Source organism: Aphelocoma coerulescens, chromosome 10 (genome assembly GCF_041296385.1).
Source record: "Aphelocoma coerulescens isolate FSJ_1873_10779 chromosome 10, UR_Acoe_1.0, whole genome shotgun sequence".
In the NCBI taxonomy this organism is placed as follows: Eukaryota; Metazoa; Chordata; class Aves; order Passeriformes; family Corvidae; genus Aphelocoma; species Aphelocoma coerulescens.
Genome location: NC_091024.1, coordinates 17496517 through 17512257, shown reverse-complemented (window position 1 = coordinate 17512257; position 15741 = coordinate 17496517). Strand labels below are relative to the sequence as shown.

General features: G+C 40.0%; 1 long non-coding RNA gene across 2 annotated transcripts; it reads left to right on the top strand.

Annotated features, from left to right (window-relative positions):
• Positions 1 to 17: 17 nt before the first annotated feature.
• LOC138116296 (uncharacterized) lies at positions 18 to 11144 on the top strand. 2 transcript variants are annotated; one of them, XR_011154096.1, is made up of 4 exons: positions 18 to 260; positions 785 to 914; positions 1131 to 1235; positions 9878 to 11144. It is a non-coding gene; the product is annotated as an uncharacterized lncRNA (long non-coding RNA). The 2 variants fall into 2 exon arrangements; XR_011154095.1 differs by lacking the exon at positions 18 to 260 and having other exon boundaries at positions 645 to 914.
• The last annotated feature ends 4597 nt before the right edge of the window (positions 11145 to 15741 follow it).

Genomic DNA, 15741 nt, shown 5'->3' with positions numbered 1-15741 from the left:
TGACGCCGCGCGTGACGTCACGGGGCTGGAACGGTCTAGAACTGCGGCGCGTGACGTCACCGCCGGTGCGCGCGGGGGTGGAGCCTCGGGCCGGGCCCGGGGCTTGCGCTTGGTGTTTAATTTGGGGTTTTACGGCCGAGTGTCTTGATTGTCTTTAAGCCCACAGTCTGTACAGCTGAGGTTCCCCAGGGGTCGTGCCTGGCATTCCCTGAGTACAGCTCACACAAATCGGTACTCGGGCAGTGGAGTTGGCATTGAATGTGAGCTGTAAATTGCTATCTATGCTAACGTAGTCAGGCAGGTCTATTCTTACCTCTTCTTTATTGCTTTTAGACTTATATGTAATACCATTTCTCAGTAGTTTATTATAGGGAAGCTTTAGATGTGCTTTCCATTAGGGTTAAACTGCAACTATTCTATGGGGCTAAAAATATATCAAAAACACCCCATATTTTATACCTTTGTATTGTAGAAACAATATTTTCAGCCTAATTTAGAAAGCTTCTACCTGTGTCAGCTTTAGACTAATCTAAAATAACGTGGGCCTAGCTGGGCTGAGGGGTCCCTCCTGAGGGGTCCCTGCCGAGGTACCGGGGTTTAGCCTGAGGGGGCCCCTCACTGGCGCCGCCTCAGCTGGCGCCGGTTTCTCTCCCTGCTCTGTGAAATCCATTAATTCACCTCTGGGAGAGCCTGGCGAGCACCCTGGTACGACCTGCCCCACGCTGTGTGTTAGATCTTGTTCTGGTTAATTAACAGGTGGCTTTCTTGATGCCTTGTTCCTCAGTATTTTGGGCCTTTTAAATTAATTGGGCTAATGCTGTGCCCCTGCTCTCCCTGTTTGGTATTTGCCCTTTCCTCAAGCCGGCCTGCCTGCAGCAGACTTGGAAGCTGTGCTAGTTTTCATCTTTCTCCAGGTAACCAAAGGTTCTCAATTAATTATTTACTGCTCAGGGGAAAGGAGATAACTGGTACTGGTGTGGACCTGAGCAAAAGCATATTTTCATAGAAGATGGCAACTTAATGCTGAAAAATCTTAAGTGAAAAATACAGAAAAGCTGCATGAACTGAGAACAGATTTTGTTCAAACTTAAGTTGAGTAGAAATGCTTACAAGCTGCTTTTTAATTCCAGGAAACAGTTCCTTATCCCTAGAAACAGTTTTATGAAACCAGAATATCTCCTGTGGTTATGACAACCCAAAGGTTCCAGCGTCCTGTGCTGCCAACCACAGCCCAGGTAAGGAGTCAGGATGACTCTGAAGGAGAGGGTCCTATTGTGTTGTTTAACAGTGGGAAATGGGGAAAAAGAAAAAGGGGAAGGAAAAGCAGTAGTGTGGGATTTGAATGAAAAATTTTCATCTTTTAGAGCTCTGTTATAATGAAGTTCCTACTGTATTTCAGGTAAATACTATTAGAAGATTAAATTAATACAATCTGCTTATATTAAGCATGTAAACTTACTGAAGGAGGGGGAGCTAGGAAATCAATAGAAAATAACAATGAAAGGAACAGTTCAAAACCCCAAGAAAGAAATCAGTGTCGGTAACTATTATTTTCTCTAAGCATAATTATCAGCAGCTGAACATGTAAATCTGTGTTTTGCAATTGTGAAATTACATTGACAAGTAAATGCAGAAACTATTTTCTAAAAATAACTATGGTAAGTTACTCTGTAAACTTGTTGGCCAAGAACTAAATATCCCCTTTTTAAGGCAAAAAAAGGTTTATTCTCATAATGGTCTTCACCTTAAAGATAGATGAGCGGTATGTATGAGGTAATCTGTAGTTCTGAACGTAATATTTCCATTTAAGAAGCAATAAATCTGCTTATAGCTTTGTAGCAGCTGAATATTTCAACAGATGAGAAACTTTTGAAGCACATAATGAATTTTAGAGTTCAATTTTCAGTATGTCATAAAAAGAATATATAATTTCTGTGAGTAGAAATCCTCATGTAGGTGTGTGTAGATATTGGTAAATATAATAAGAACTCACACTGGTGGGTGGTTTCTTACTGTTAACATTTGTTACTAGTAATAACAGCCAAAAATGTGGTTGGTATGGATCTTTGCTTAAGAGGATTGAGCCTCCTGCTTCATTTACTTTTATTTTATTGGGGAGACCTGTCAGGTTATATTTACTTTAATATGCAGTATTTGTTTTCTCCATCTTTGGTTCCAGGTGGTACAATCGAAGTCCTTGTTTATTCAAAGAATTAGTGGGACAAGTAGTAAGGGTTGGTGCTTGGGATTAGAAAAACAGGGGAGATATCAGGCTGCGTATATGATTTGCATCATCATCATGCACATCTCCTACATCACTCTAGTCTGAGTGATGCACTCATTCTGATACCTGAGAGGAGTACAGTCCTATAGGTGTTGGAAGCAAAACATTTCATAGTTATCAATACTGTATTTATGGAACAGAGTTAGAATCCTCAGCAGCTGATTTTGTCATAATTAGTAATAAATGTCATACAGCCTTTACACATGCAGCCATATTTCTCAGCAACTACAGTGGTGGTTCCTGTACTCAACCAGCCTGGTGATCAAGGGTGTATATGCCCAACTCTGTTTCTTTTGGTGCACACCTTGCCTCCTTAAGTCTGTGGTTGTTGCTGACCAGCAGTTGCTTACACATTTTTGAGATGAACAGCTAATTTCTTTTACTGTTTTTTTCCTCTCTTCCCTCCTGCTACATGTAGCACGAATCACCTTGTCACTTTTTACTTGCACAGTATCAAACTTGCGTGTGGGTGTCAACAGGAAAACAAGCAGAGAATTTCTGTTCTCTGCGAGGAGGCAGGACTGGACTGGGAATGGGGAGTAATTGGATCTGGTGCCCGTTTCATTTAACCACCAGAGGACTCTGGTTCTGAAACAGGCATTGCACTGTTAGCACAAGAGTTAAAACTGCTTCCCCCTGACCTTGGGACCATGCAGTATCTTTATATGCTACAAGAATTATGTGCGTACCTTTTAATCCCGTTATATAAACCACTGTTAGAATCTCCTTGTTTGCATTTCTCCCTTTTATATTACTATTGCTCATTCTTGTTGAAAGCAGCATACTAGAGACACAGGTAAGAGTACAATCTGCTGAACTGCAGCTGCATCTTCTTGCAGCACTCTTGATTTTTGTAAAGAAGTATCAAGAGTAACTTTTATTACAAACACTGGAAAATACCTTTTAAATAATATTTTTAGGCTATGATTTTTAGTCTTTTTAAAGATATATGTTAAACAGTAAAGTATGACAGTTTAATTTAATGAACCTTTAATGGTCCTGGGCCCATAAGTGATATATGAAAAAGATATTTTGTACAGAAATGAGCTCTTAGGAAAATCTTTTTGCTACAGATAGAAAGTAAAAGATCTGTATCTGCAAGAAAATTTAAATGATGGCATTTGTTTTGAGCTATTTTAGGGTAGTGTATAGTGAGTGAGTAGCAGTCACAGCTTTCTCTAACTTGAATTCCTTCAATAGAAATGAATTAGTATAAAAAGCATATGTGAGTTTAAAAAGTTGTTGCTTGTCTGGAACTTTTAATTCTGGAATCTGCCCTCAGCATCATCTCCGTGGCCCAACGTAGCATAATTTGGTTGATCCTTAAGGTGTGTGTTGAGACTCACTTGTTTAGTAAGACTTAATGGAGACTTTGCCACAGTAATATTTGAAGATATGTTTGGATTTAGAATTTTGCATAAACCCGGAAACCTACTCTCATTTAGTAGTATCTGTGGAGTTTAATTTTTTTTTTTACTTTAGTGAAAATGTTTTAGACACCAAGTGAAGTCTTTAATTTTATGAGAAAGTGGAAAAAAGAGAGCTGTATATAATCACAGTTAACAGAACATAGCAGGCAGAGGGCTGCAATTAGTAGCAAGTTGAAAAGTTGACAAGAACACTGATTTGAAATAATGCAAAAAAGATTAGAAGTAGTGCCATTTATGTAAAGACATGTAACAAAGCCTTTGAAATAGGAAACATAAAGGTTATTAGATGTTTTGCTGGTGGTTGTTGGGGGGTAAGGCTTTTTTTGTTTTGGTTTAGACTCAGTGCTGAAAGATAGGAATAACAATAGGACTACCAGTTTAATGTCATGTTTGTACCAAAAAGTATTGTTTTACACTATTTGTTACCAGTTATGTGACTAAAAAAAGAAAAAAGGGAGCCTGTCATACAGTTGTTTAAACTAATTGGGATGAGTAGAAAGGAGCATCCAGAATTAGTACACTCATCCATTCATTTTAGGTAAATACAAGTTTTGTGGTGAAACATTCATTTTCTTGCCTTACACATAAAAAGATGGGGGAGCACAGCACAGCCCTGGGTTGTTTCATTTTGCCATAATGTTATTGTAAATTAAACCTGAAACATTCTGTCCCAAACATGCTCCACCCACGCTGAGGCTGGTCTGCCTTGTAGTTCTGTTGGTTACTGACCTTAGTAACAACATGGCTTTGTTTTAACCTCTCTGATATTTCTGTTTGGGATCTTGTGACAGTGCAAATTTATAGTGACAGTGTCTTCAGCTCTGAGGTATCAGTTGCAAATCTCTGAAAGGTACCAATCCTAATTGCAGAGCAAAGGATGTGAATAGTATGTGAGCTTCATTTGGCTTTTCTGTTCCTTCATAGCTTTGTAAGCCTGTCAACACCCAGAAATCTTAACCTGTAGCTGCAAAAAGCAGCCCATCCCACCACAAAAATTCAGTCTGAGTCTAGTACAGTCTTGTACAACTTGCGTGCAGGTAGATCTAGGCATAAAAGAAAAGGATCATAGCATCTTGTAAGGTGCAGAATGTAAAAATCATTTCAAGATGAAGGTCTTTTCTGCTGAACTCTATAAAGTTGCTGGCCTCGTTTGTTAGGATTTATTTCTTGAAACTTGAAGACAACCTAGAAATGTACTAAAACTGCAAAGGCAGGTTCTGTGTAGAACTAGAACTACAAAGGCAAGTTCTGCATAGAACTATTACAGCTTGACATTCATGAGCCTACTGTTAAAGTGGCAAGACTGTAGCTGACAGTTGCAGGGAACACAGTTTATCACAATCATGTGAGTTTTCTGTTACAGTCACACAATAAAGAGTCCAAAAGCAACTCTTCTCCACCAACTTCCCCTGATAAATTCCCCTTGCTTCACAGCCTGGCTTCCCTGCAGCTGCCCTTGTTACTGGGGGAGTGATTTATCATTGGAGAATGCTTGATTGTGTCAAAAAATTTGCTAACCATCAGTAAGTTAAAAGAAAATTATAGGAAAAGCAAAACAAAAAGCCCTTCATAAACACAGTGTGTATAGAAGACATGTATATTTGAGGTTTTCTGTTTATTTACTGTAAGTACAAGTCTTAGAGAGTAAGCAGCCATTTCCTTCCGTGAGACCAGCCTATTATCCAGCCACTAAACACCCAAGATGCAACTCAAGCAAAGTAATTAGCAGTTCTCTAATTGGATTCTTTCATATAGCACCTAAAACACTTTAGATGACCTGAAGAAGAAAAATAAGAGTTTTCTTGCAGCAGAGTTTTCTTTATTCTATTACTGGAAAGTTGGTTGCAAGGAAGAGACCTTGTAGCTTTCTGCAAAGAAACTTTGAAACAAAGAGTTTGGAGAATTCTCCCAAAATGAAGGAGCTAAATAAATCCTGACAAATACGGAGTTTTGCTGCATATGAGGACCTATTTTTACCATTGAAATATCCTCCATTTTGTGTTCAGATATTTTCAAATCAAGTTTCTGGTGTTGAGAATAGATCCCTTAGAATCTCACTTCAAAGTTTTCTTTCATTTCAGATTGCATTGTCTACAATTACACATTTAGCTACATTGCAAGACACTCTGGAATAAAATCCACACTTTCTATAAAGTTAGTATTTGCTGATCTTACATGCTCCTGATCACTATGGCTGTCTTTGTACCAGTAAGCAAAACATTTTAGATGATGTTCTCTGGCTCTGAAGTCTATGACATGGCATGGCTTGCATCTCTCTTCCTCTTCCAGACAGGGTAGTCATTAATATAATCTCCAGTGACAGCCTCTGGCCTGGGTTGTCCCAGGGAAACGCCAGTTCATACAGATCAAAACCATGCCAGGGAAGGTGCTCACAGTGAGTGGCTTGAGCCATTCTCTGGATCTTGTTTACCAGTACAGAAGTAGACTAAGTAGCTGAACTGGACTCTCTTACATCCTGGGAAGTAATTTATTCAGTCATGTGTAGAAACTTTCACATTACACCATAAGCCTGCTCTGATGAGGCACAGGAAGTGCTGCTGTAGTTGTGGTGCTGGAGGAGGTGCTTAGCTGTTGCAGTACTGGGTTTCATAGGTATAATTGACTTGAAGGCATTTCCTAATGTAATTAATCTGTGTTTTCCTTAAGAAAATAGCTTCATTGAATGTTCTTTTTTGAAACTAGACTTAGTAAAGTTAGAATTGCTTCAACTTGTGTGAACAAATTTGTTGAAATCTTGGCGAAAGAAAAGATTTGCATCTTAAAGCGTTGTAAACTCATTAAAATTCTTCTCATGGATAATTAAAGAAAAGTGAATTAAAAGGAAAGTTTAACAGTAAGCAGCTCACAAGCACTGCGACATTTCAAGCATGTTAAAATCAGAAAGAAATAGCTTTTGTAGCAGTAGTCTCCTCCTCTTGTATTACGTGTCGTTTTTTTCTAACAAATAACAAGTTACTGTTGGTTTCTTTGGTTCTCCAAGTAGCTCATTTATGCCTGACCTGCACAGTTCTTTAGCATATTTGTGAGCAGTTTTGGAGGGTATGTCAGCATGCCTAACAGTGGAGAGACTCTCACGAAACAATTGCAGGATGAAAATGCAAGGAATGTTTCAGGAAGCTGTGAAAATGGGTAAAGTAGCTTGAGCATTTATTTTAACAAACTGATCTACCAGTTTTTCATAGCTTAAGTTTGTCTTGTACTACTGTGCAGATGCACAAGAATTTTGTCTGGTGTCTATACTATCTAATGAAGAATAAGGTGTATCTTTTGAGGCTAGAATGAGAGAAAATTGTTGATGAAGATTCTAAATAGGTTTATTCTCCTATGCTAAATTCTGCTTTGACACTAAACCTAATAGCATCATTGAGTCTGGACTATGTTGCTTGTATCCTATTGGCATAGAGGATATACCTGTATAGTGTTTCTTTTATAGCACAGAGGCTATTTAGCCTCTTCTGGATTTGGGGGAGTAATCCTTAGATAATAATTGATCCTTATGATAGACCATCTTCTTCCTGTCAAAGGCAACAGAACTTTACCAGCTAACCCATTTCTTAGAGACAGGAGTGGGGAAGTGAATTTTAGAAGAGTGAATTTTAATGTTTATGTTACATTTTACATGTAAAATAATCCCACTGGCTGCTCTCTCCTTTCTGCCCCAGGCAGCACAAAAAGAACTCATTATTTCTTCTACCTGTTGATCTGTCACTGGAATGCTATCTTCTGTAAGAGAAATCTCCCCATCTCTAGAGTTTTTGGAAGTACTTAAGATTAGAACAAGACATCTCACAGGAAATACTTTAGCTTCTGATTGTTAGAAGTTTGTCAGTTTTGCTAAGTACTAATATACATTTCCAGAGACTGAACTATTGTATGATAATTAGTCTTCTGTTAAATCTAACTTCACATTTGTTTAGGGAACAACTTGCATGCTAGTCTCTTGGAAGATTTGCTTGATCCCTTCAGGTAAAGGTTTGGTTGGGATAATTTCTGCCATAATGGTTTCTTCTGTTCTGGGCTTTGTAATCCTGGATAACAATCATGAGGAGCAATCCAAAGACTTAAGGTTTTCAGAACAGGAAGAAGTTTAAGAAATCTTTGAAAACTTTTGAATGTATTGTTGTTGCTTCTGGAATCCTAATGTAGTTGGTAGTAGAATTGTCACTTTTTGGTTTAATCTGTCCAAAGATCATAAAACACGTATTTGATTTATGGTCAATATAGGTATATGTACACTCTGACTCATGAAAGTTAGGTTTTGCTAAGTTAGTAATAATGCCTCTCTTTTAGTCCATGTATGCTTCTATTTGTGACATGCTTAAGTAAAAAAAAAAAAAAAGTTCCTGTATTTTCTTCATTAAAGAAAAAAGTTATAGGAGAATTTAAAAGTACAGTGGTTTGCATCCACTGCAAACAGGAAGTTTAAGCTTAAACTTGCTGTATTAGAAAGATGTTTTTCCTGAATTTGTTTTTTTTCTGAATTTCTAATGAAAGAATATCAGACCCTAGAACTCTAAATACTTTTGATGCATTCAAAGTCCTTGGCATAAAACTTCTGTGTTTTGTTTGTGTTTTTTGAAGTAGCCAGTGCATGTTGTCCCGCTAAATGCTGTTGTTTACCTGGTAGTGATTTGAAGTTAGGTAACAAACTTACATACCTTTTTTAGTATGCTGGAAGTAGGATTCCAGGTGGAAAGGACTAGACAAAGAAAATAAAATTGTATCAAATGGAAATAGGAGACAAAGACCTTTTATAAGGCTGAAATTGAATGTGTGACCTAAAAAATGAGGAAGAGATGAAATAATGAGTTCTGTGTGACCTAACTTTGCTGCATTCCCTGCAAATAGCCATACAGAGCCAGCTACTGGAAGATTTCTGCTTCAGGTCTGGGTTTTTGCTGTGCAGGGGAGAACAGAGCCAGAAAATCTGTACCAAGGTCAGGGCAGGGTTGTAGTTTGCTCCCAACTGCTGAATAGAGCCTTTTTGGGGGGAGAATAAAAAAGTCTCGTTACATTGTTCATTTCTTCCCATTCAACCATGTAGTTCTCAGCTATCCATAAAACCGGTCTGCTCACCAAAATAAATGACCTGATTTTTGAGAATATTTATTCTTAACAAGAGAAAAAAATACTTCAGTTCTATTTTTTGCAAGTAAAGAGATAGGTTTTGCTACAAGGTGTATGCCAACTGTGTTATATGGTAAAAATAGATCTTAGCTGTTGACTTTATCACTAGTAATTTGTTCTTTTTATTTATTAAAGCATTTGTTTAGCTTTAAATATATCTTTGTGAGAGAAGAAGTTGTATGAGTAATTTGACAAAGAGTGGTTTCTTGTGCACTGTGAAAAGCAAAGCAATTGTCGAATCAGCTGGGCCTTTTTGCAAGAGTAGGAACATATCTGGGCTGATCCGTGGCCCTGTTTTTAAGTCTCATGAGGGCATGGAAACTAAATCTAACTTGTTCTTCAGGGACAAATGGGAACTTTTAAATAGAATCAATAAGGAATGTATTATAATATTGCCCTCATTTGAATAGAGGAGTAATTAGTAAATAAGATGACCAGCCATAGTAGACAGCAATGTCTAAAGGGCCATGGGGAACTCCTGTGACTCTACTCATTATAGGAAAAATATTGCATGACAGAAAATGTGGATTTAAAGAACTAATGTGGTGCATCATTACTGTGTGTTTTTTTTCTCTTATGTCATAAACAATGAGAAAACATCTTCAGAATGTCTTAGGTAACAGTTGACAGCACCTCAGAGTCTGGAGATGCAGTATTTGCTTAGCTATTTCTGTGCCAGTCACACGTTTCTATTTAGCTGCTGAGCTATCAAAGTTGCAGTGCTATGTTGACTTAAATCAGAGTGACTTTATTGTCTTTGTCTAGAATTCTAGGATATATTTGTGATTCTAAATTTATTGTCTTGTGCTCATTCCTACAATCTGTCCCCAGAGTTCTGTTTGAACATACTGGATTTGGCTCTTGCAGGATACATGGGGATTTGGGAAAGGATTTCAAATGAATGGGATACAGATAATGATATTTAGTTTCTAAAGTTTCTAGGCAAAATGCCAGAATCATTACAGTTTTCGTAGGTTACCTCTAGGTAATTTAAGCCATTGCTTTTTGTTGCCAGAAGAGTTGTCGGATGAATACTTAATGATTTCATCTTGAATTCAAATGCCACAATGAGCTGTTGAAAATGTCTGACACCCAATGAAAAGTTTTTAAGAATGTGCAGATGTAGACCCAAAGCAGCTCTAATGGAGAGTAATGCTGGTGGAATGTATATAGCTGGGTTGGCCTGGAGAACATGCAACAAAAGCTTGGAGGGGGGAATTTCTCAGTGTTGGAACAGAGATCAATACTTAGGACGCTTGTCACCAAGACTAAGACAGCAAAAGATGGACACTTGATTGGAAGAAGAATGTTTTATCATCCACTTTATAATGGATTCCATAAATAATCAAACCACCAAGATGTAGGAGTTTAGAGAAGGAATTCATTAAGTTGTCCTCATGAGAAGCAAGTAGTGAAAAATAAAAAACAAAATTTATGAAGAAGTTCTGTGTTGGAAAAAAGCATATTTTCCACTTCAGTCTATTTTTTTGTGTATATTAAATAGGATTAGTATTTAATAGTTAGGAAAGCCTGTTCAACAAAGAAGTGTTTGAGAAAAAAATACTTGTGCATATGGGGATCTGCACACATTGCTCCCTACGATAAACACCTGTGACTTACAAAATATTTCTTTGGGCAAGGCAAGCAGAGAAAGGAGTTTAATTAAAAGGTGGGGACTGTGTTGTAAGAAGTATGAAGTAACATGCATACTGCCACATGAATGCTTACCCGGTGGGTGAGCTTGTAGATGATATGCTCAGAGGAACAGCAAGTCAGAGGAAGGAGCTGCACTGCTTTGGATCATCACAGCGAGGGCAGAACACCAGTGAGCCTTCCTGAGAGCCACTGAGTCTGGAAGCGGTGCCATGAGAGCACTCCCAGGAGCAGCTAAATGGGATTGCTTTTTGGAAAAACCATGTAAGTGACAGAGAAACTGTATGCACTCAGCAGACACTGTAACTGAGCATTCCCTCCTTATTGGCTGTGTTCTCTGTTGCAGACATTCTGCAGGATAATTTTTTTTTGAAAGGATGAAAGCAGAAAAATCATGCGATAGTTTTATAATAAAAGCTTTGGAATTTAAGTGGACCTGAACTGCAGTAACATGGTTGACCACAGCCAGAGCTCTGCACCTTGAACATACTGTTCTTCTAAAATTAGGCATCACATAAACCTCATCTTATCTAATAATGTATATTATGAATGCAGTATCTTCAAAAGTGAATATGTCTCATACATTAAACCAGAATAGAAATAATTAATTAATAAAAATATTTTTGCTGTGTGGTGTTACAGTGGGGATACTGTAACATGCCTATATCAAACCAGGAGTCCCGTGGAAAAGAAATATATATGGACAGATTCTTGCTAGATGTTTCAGAGATGTTTATTTCCCCAGCCGCATGGCCGGGCTCTGCCGAGGAACTGCTATAGGCAGGACCCGAGCTCCTTTGCCCGCCCAGGGAAACACAAACCAACCAATGGGGAACGAGGCTGACCAGGGGCAGGGAAACCCCGTGTGTCTGTGCCCTCAGGGCCCCTCTTCCCAGGGCTACATGGCGGGGGAGGGACCTCGACATTTCACCCGTTTTATTTTAATAAAAGGAGAATGAAGACAACTGGATAAACATAACAAGAACAGTTTCAAAGCAAAACAAGCCACCCTCCTGAGTCTTTAAATGTCCAAACAAATTCTTTGGAACATCTTAGGGCTGACAGAAGGGAGACAGAACTCTCTGGACATGCCTGTGGGGAAACTGAGGCAGGAGAGGGTTCAATCTCTTCCCTCCCCCTTTTCATCCCCCCATCGGCATTGGAAAGGGATTTTTGGGGAAACAATTGGCAAAGGCATGGTTTTGTGAGGGAAACCATGGATGGAAAAACGGATTGGGAATACACTGGGGGTAATAGGACATAGGGTAAAAGGGAAAGGTAGGATTAGGAAAGGGAGACTGTAGGGGGGGCTTACAATGGAGATATTGTCTAACAGGACTACGATTTTTAGCATGTATACTGCCTTTCACAGGAACACCATCAGGCCCAGTGACCTGCAATGCTTGTAACCCTTTTCTACCTTCTATGATTTTGAATTCCACCACCTCTCCATCTCCCAAGCTTGGGATACATTTTTTAGGGTTATTCCTTTTAATAGCAGTTCTATGCACGAATATGTCTTGCTGGTTATCACATCTTGTTATAAAACCATAATTTTGTTTAACATTATACCATTTCACTATCCCTAAGATCTTAGCTACTATGGTCTTTTCCTTTTTCCGAGTGGCTGCTGTTTTCTGTCTCGCTGTGTCTTTGCTCTCTCTTTCGGTCGCTCCCGTGTTGGAATTGTCGGGGCTGCTGGTTCCGGCGCGCTCTTCCCAGGGTCGCGTTCGGGGCTGCGCGGGCCGGGCCGGGCCGCACTGCTCCATTCTCTGTGCGTTGCCTCCTCTGCTCTCAGCTGCGTTGCCACTGCCTGGGACTGCACCCACGTTTTGGCTGGGCCCCCAAGCGATGACCCCCCCGTGCCCTGCTCCAGCGCGCGTTTCGGCTGGGCACGGCTCCGCTCCGCAGCCGCCAGCCGCCGCCCGCGCGCCGCCCCTCTCGTTCGGGCCCTCACGGGGCTCGCTCCACCACGCGCTGCGCGGGGCCGGGCGGGCACTGCCGGGCCGTGCCGCTCCTGCCGCGCCTCGCTCCACCACTGACACTGCGGCTCGCGTGGCTCCGCCCGCGCACGGGAACCGTCTCGCTGCTGCTCGCAGAGCGCTCGGTGCACGTGGCCGAGGCCGCACGGTCCCTGAGCCAGGCTTCCCTTCACCAAGACACAGCTGACATTGCTCAACAGTCTCGGTAATCAAATAATATTCACGAAAATATTCTTCCATCGGCATATATTTTGACTCAAATATTAACTGGGTCCAAACGGTCTTCCAAAAGCTCTTGGTAAGAATTAAATCCCAAGAAACATAGAAAAAGTTCTTTAACAATCATGCCAGGAAGTGTTTCAGTTCTTTCTGAGCTTGAATCAAGCTAAAATTTTCAAGTCGTTGTTCAAGAATCATTTTAAGATAAATGTCCATATGCGGCTCTGAAAGCCAAGAGTCTTCCCACGGTTCCTCCATAGTTTAGATATGGAATAGCAAAACAAAACCAAGAAGAGGAATCCAAAGTTTCTAGGGTTTACTCACACAAATCAGTCGCTTAGGGATCGGGGATCGTTCTGCTCACAATTCTCCACCATTTTGTTACGGTGGGGATACTGTAACATGCCTATATCAAACCCGGAGTCCCGTGGAAAAGAAATATATATGGACAGATTCTTGCTAGATGTTTCAGAGATGTTTATTTCCCCAGCTGCATGGCCGGGCTCTGCCGAGGAACTGCTATAGGCAGGACCCGAGCTCCTTTGCCCGCCCAGGGAAACACAAACCAACCAATGGGGAACGAGGCTGACCAGGGGCAGGGAAACCCTGTGTGTCTGTGCCCTCAGGGCCCCTCTTCCCAGGGCTACATGGCAGGGGAGGGACCCCGACAGTGTGGTAATCTCACACATGTAGTACAACAGTATCCAGGAGCAGGGTGGGAGTGGAGAAGCTGTATAATGGAGAAGCCTCTGCAACAGGAATACCAAGAAAGGGAGGAGGAGATGGTATCTTTATTGTGAATCTGACAGCACAGGTCTGGAAGCTCAGAATATGGCTCTGGGTGAACGTGTAGTCTGAACTACCTACTGGTTTCATGGCAAAAAAAAGTTTGAGTCTTCTTCGTGAGCAGTTGTGAATGTGATTTCCAGACTTCATAGTACCTTGACTTGCTATATGTGTGTAGAGGGTTATGAGTAAATATCCTGAAGTCTAAAGGAATACTTTTAGAATAGTCTTGAATAATGTACTAACAGTTTATGTATGTAATTATTTGTTAAACAGCTTATTTTTGCAACTTTACAGAAAGTCTCTCTTTCTATAGGAAGGTTGATCTTTTAAAATTTTAAATAATCCCTGTAGAGAGACAAGTGGTAAAAACTTTATATTGACGAGGTTACAGGAATTGAACAACAGTGATCAGGAATAGGAATACCAAAAGAATGAGATGTCTTTTTATTTGTTCCCATAAATAATCTGTTTAATGAATAGGTTCCCCTTAAATTTCGTATTACTATGATGGCTGCATAACAGTGTTCGTGTTGTCTTGGTCCAGTTTGTGATTGTAGAAATCACTCTGCAGAAACAAGGCCAAAATGTATCCTAGCTCATAAATTTCATAGTTTTTAAATTTGAGAGAAAAGCTACTAACCTAATTATATAGGACAATCAGTGTGTCCTGTAGGACTTATTTGAGTGAGAATTTCTGTAAAACATTTTCCCCATAGAAGAAATGGTTTATTGTCATATTAAAGACTGACTTCATAGATTCTCTTCAGTTTTATTGTTTGTATTTTCACCAGATTTTACTATGAGGAAATAATTTAGAGGACAGCAAATATCTGACTGTATTGGCCTAGAGTATGAGGTGTAAGCAGAAATTCTAATTGCCAGACCAGGAAACAGAGCCTGTGGAAGGAAAAGGCTAACTCCGAAGTCCCTTAAAACAACAACAAAAAATTATGGAAATTAGTATCACAGTAAGTAGTGCCATAAATCACTAAGCATCATTATGGTAACAGAACAAACAGTTTTTCTAGCGTGCAATTAGCAAAAGAGCACTGTCATTTTGCAATGATAAAAGCAGAGGGATTTAGCTGTGGCATTCAGTTTCTGTAGCTACAATAAGAAATGATATTATATTCAGTGGTTGCTATCAAATACACTCAGATAAAACCAGTAATTGCTATGCCAGCACATCCAGATTGGATGCTTCTCCTCTAGTAACTCACACCCAGCAGGAAGGGCTGTCAGTTACATCAGTCATTATTTTACCTCACACACACATTGCTTCCACAGGGTTGCAAAGATAAATCTCACTAGAGCTGTTACAATCATGGAAAGACAGACAGAAAGGAAGCTGTCCCTTTGTTAATCCAGTATAGAGAACATTCAGATTCTTGCTTTTCAGGTTGGCCTGGTGTGTGAGAACAGCTTCAGTGTGAAATAGCATCCAAGGGGCACAGGGGAGTGGTGGGAGCTGCGGGTAGGTTGGGCAGTGTTGGGCTTTGGCCCAGACTGTTGGATAAGCTGGTCAGCCTAAGCTGTGCTTCTGTCTCAGGTGAGGGCAGTGTGTTGAATTCAGGCAGCAGATGAGGTCGTGTTTGCTAGAATGGTACCTTGAAATTAAAGTCCAAATTACATCAGGAAATACTGTCATTCAAAAATCACCCATGCTAATGGAGTTATACAGAAATATGCTTTGGATAGTTCTAGCTGGTCAATGTTTTGTAACATGATCTCAGTTTGTTCTAATTGACTTGTTGAAGTGACCTCTACTGTTAAATTCTTGGTGTGTGTTTCGTAGAGGTTTTTGCATATTATCTTTGGAACTATAAACTTGCAGGAATGAGACGTAGAAAATCCAGTTTTAAACTGGTAGTTGGAATTTGGAAGATGCTGGTCCTGCACTAACAACATTGAGTAATTTATGCAGAACCTCAGTCTTAATAAAAAATTTAAGAGCCAAAGTCCAGATCTCCAAAGCATTTTGGTTTTGCTGGGGCATCTTGGCACCACGCCGTGGTTCTGCAGTGCCTTTCCTCCTTGCTGCAGTATATGCTCAGTAAGCTCTTGATCAGGCAGCCCCACCAAATTCTGCTCAGTTCAGTCTTGAACAATTCCAGATGCCATAACCATTCTTGGATATTTACTTAATTTTTAAAGAACAAGTCCTAATAGGAGGTAAAAGTAAGGACATGAAAACCACATTCTTTCAGTCAGAAATGATGGTTCTGAATATACACAG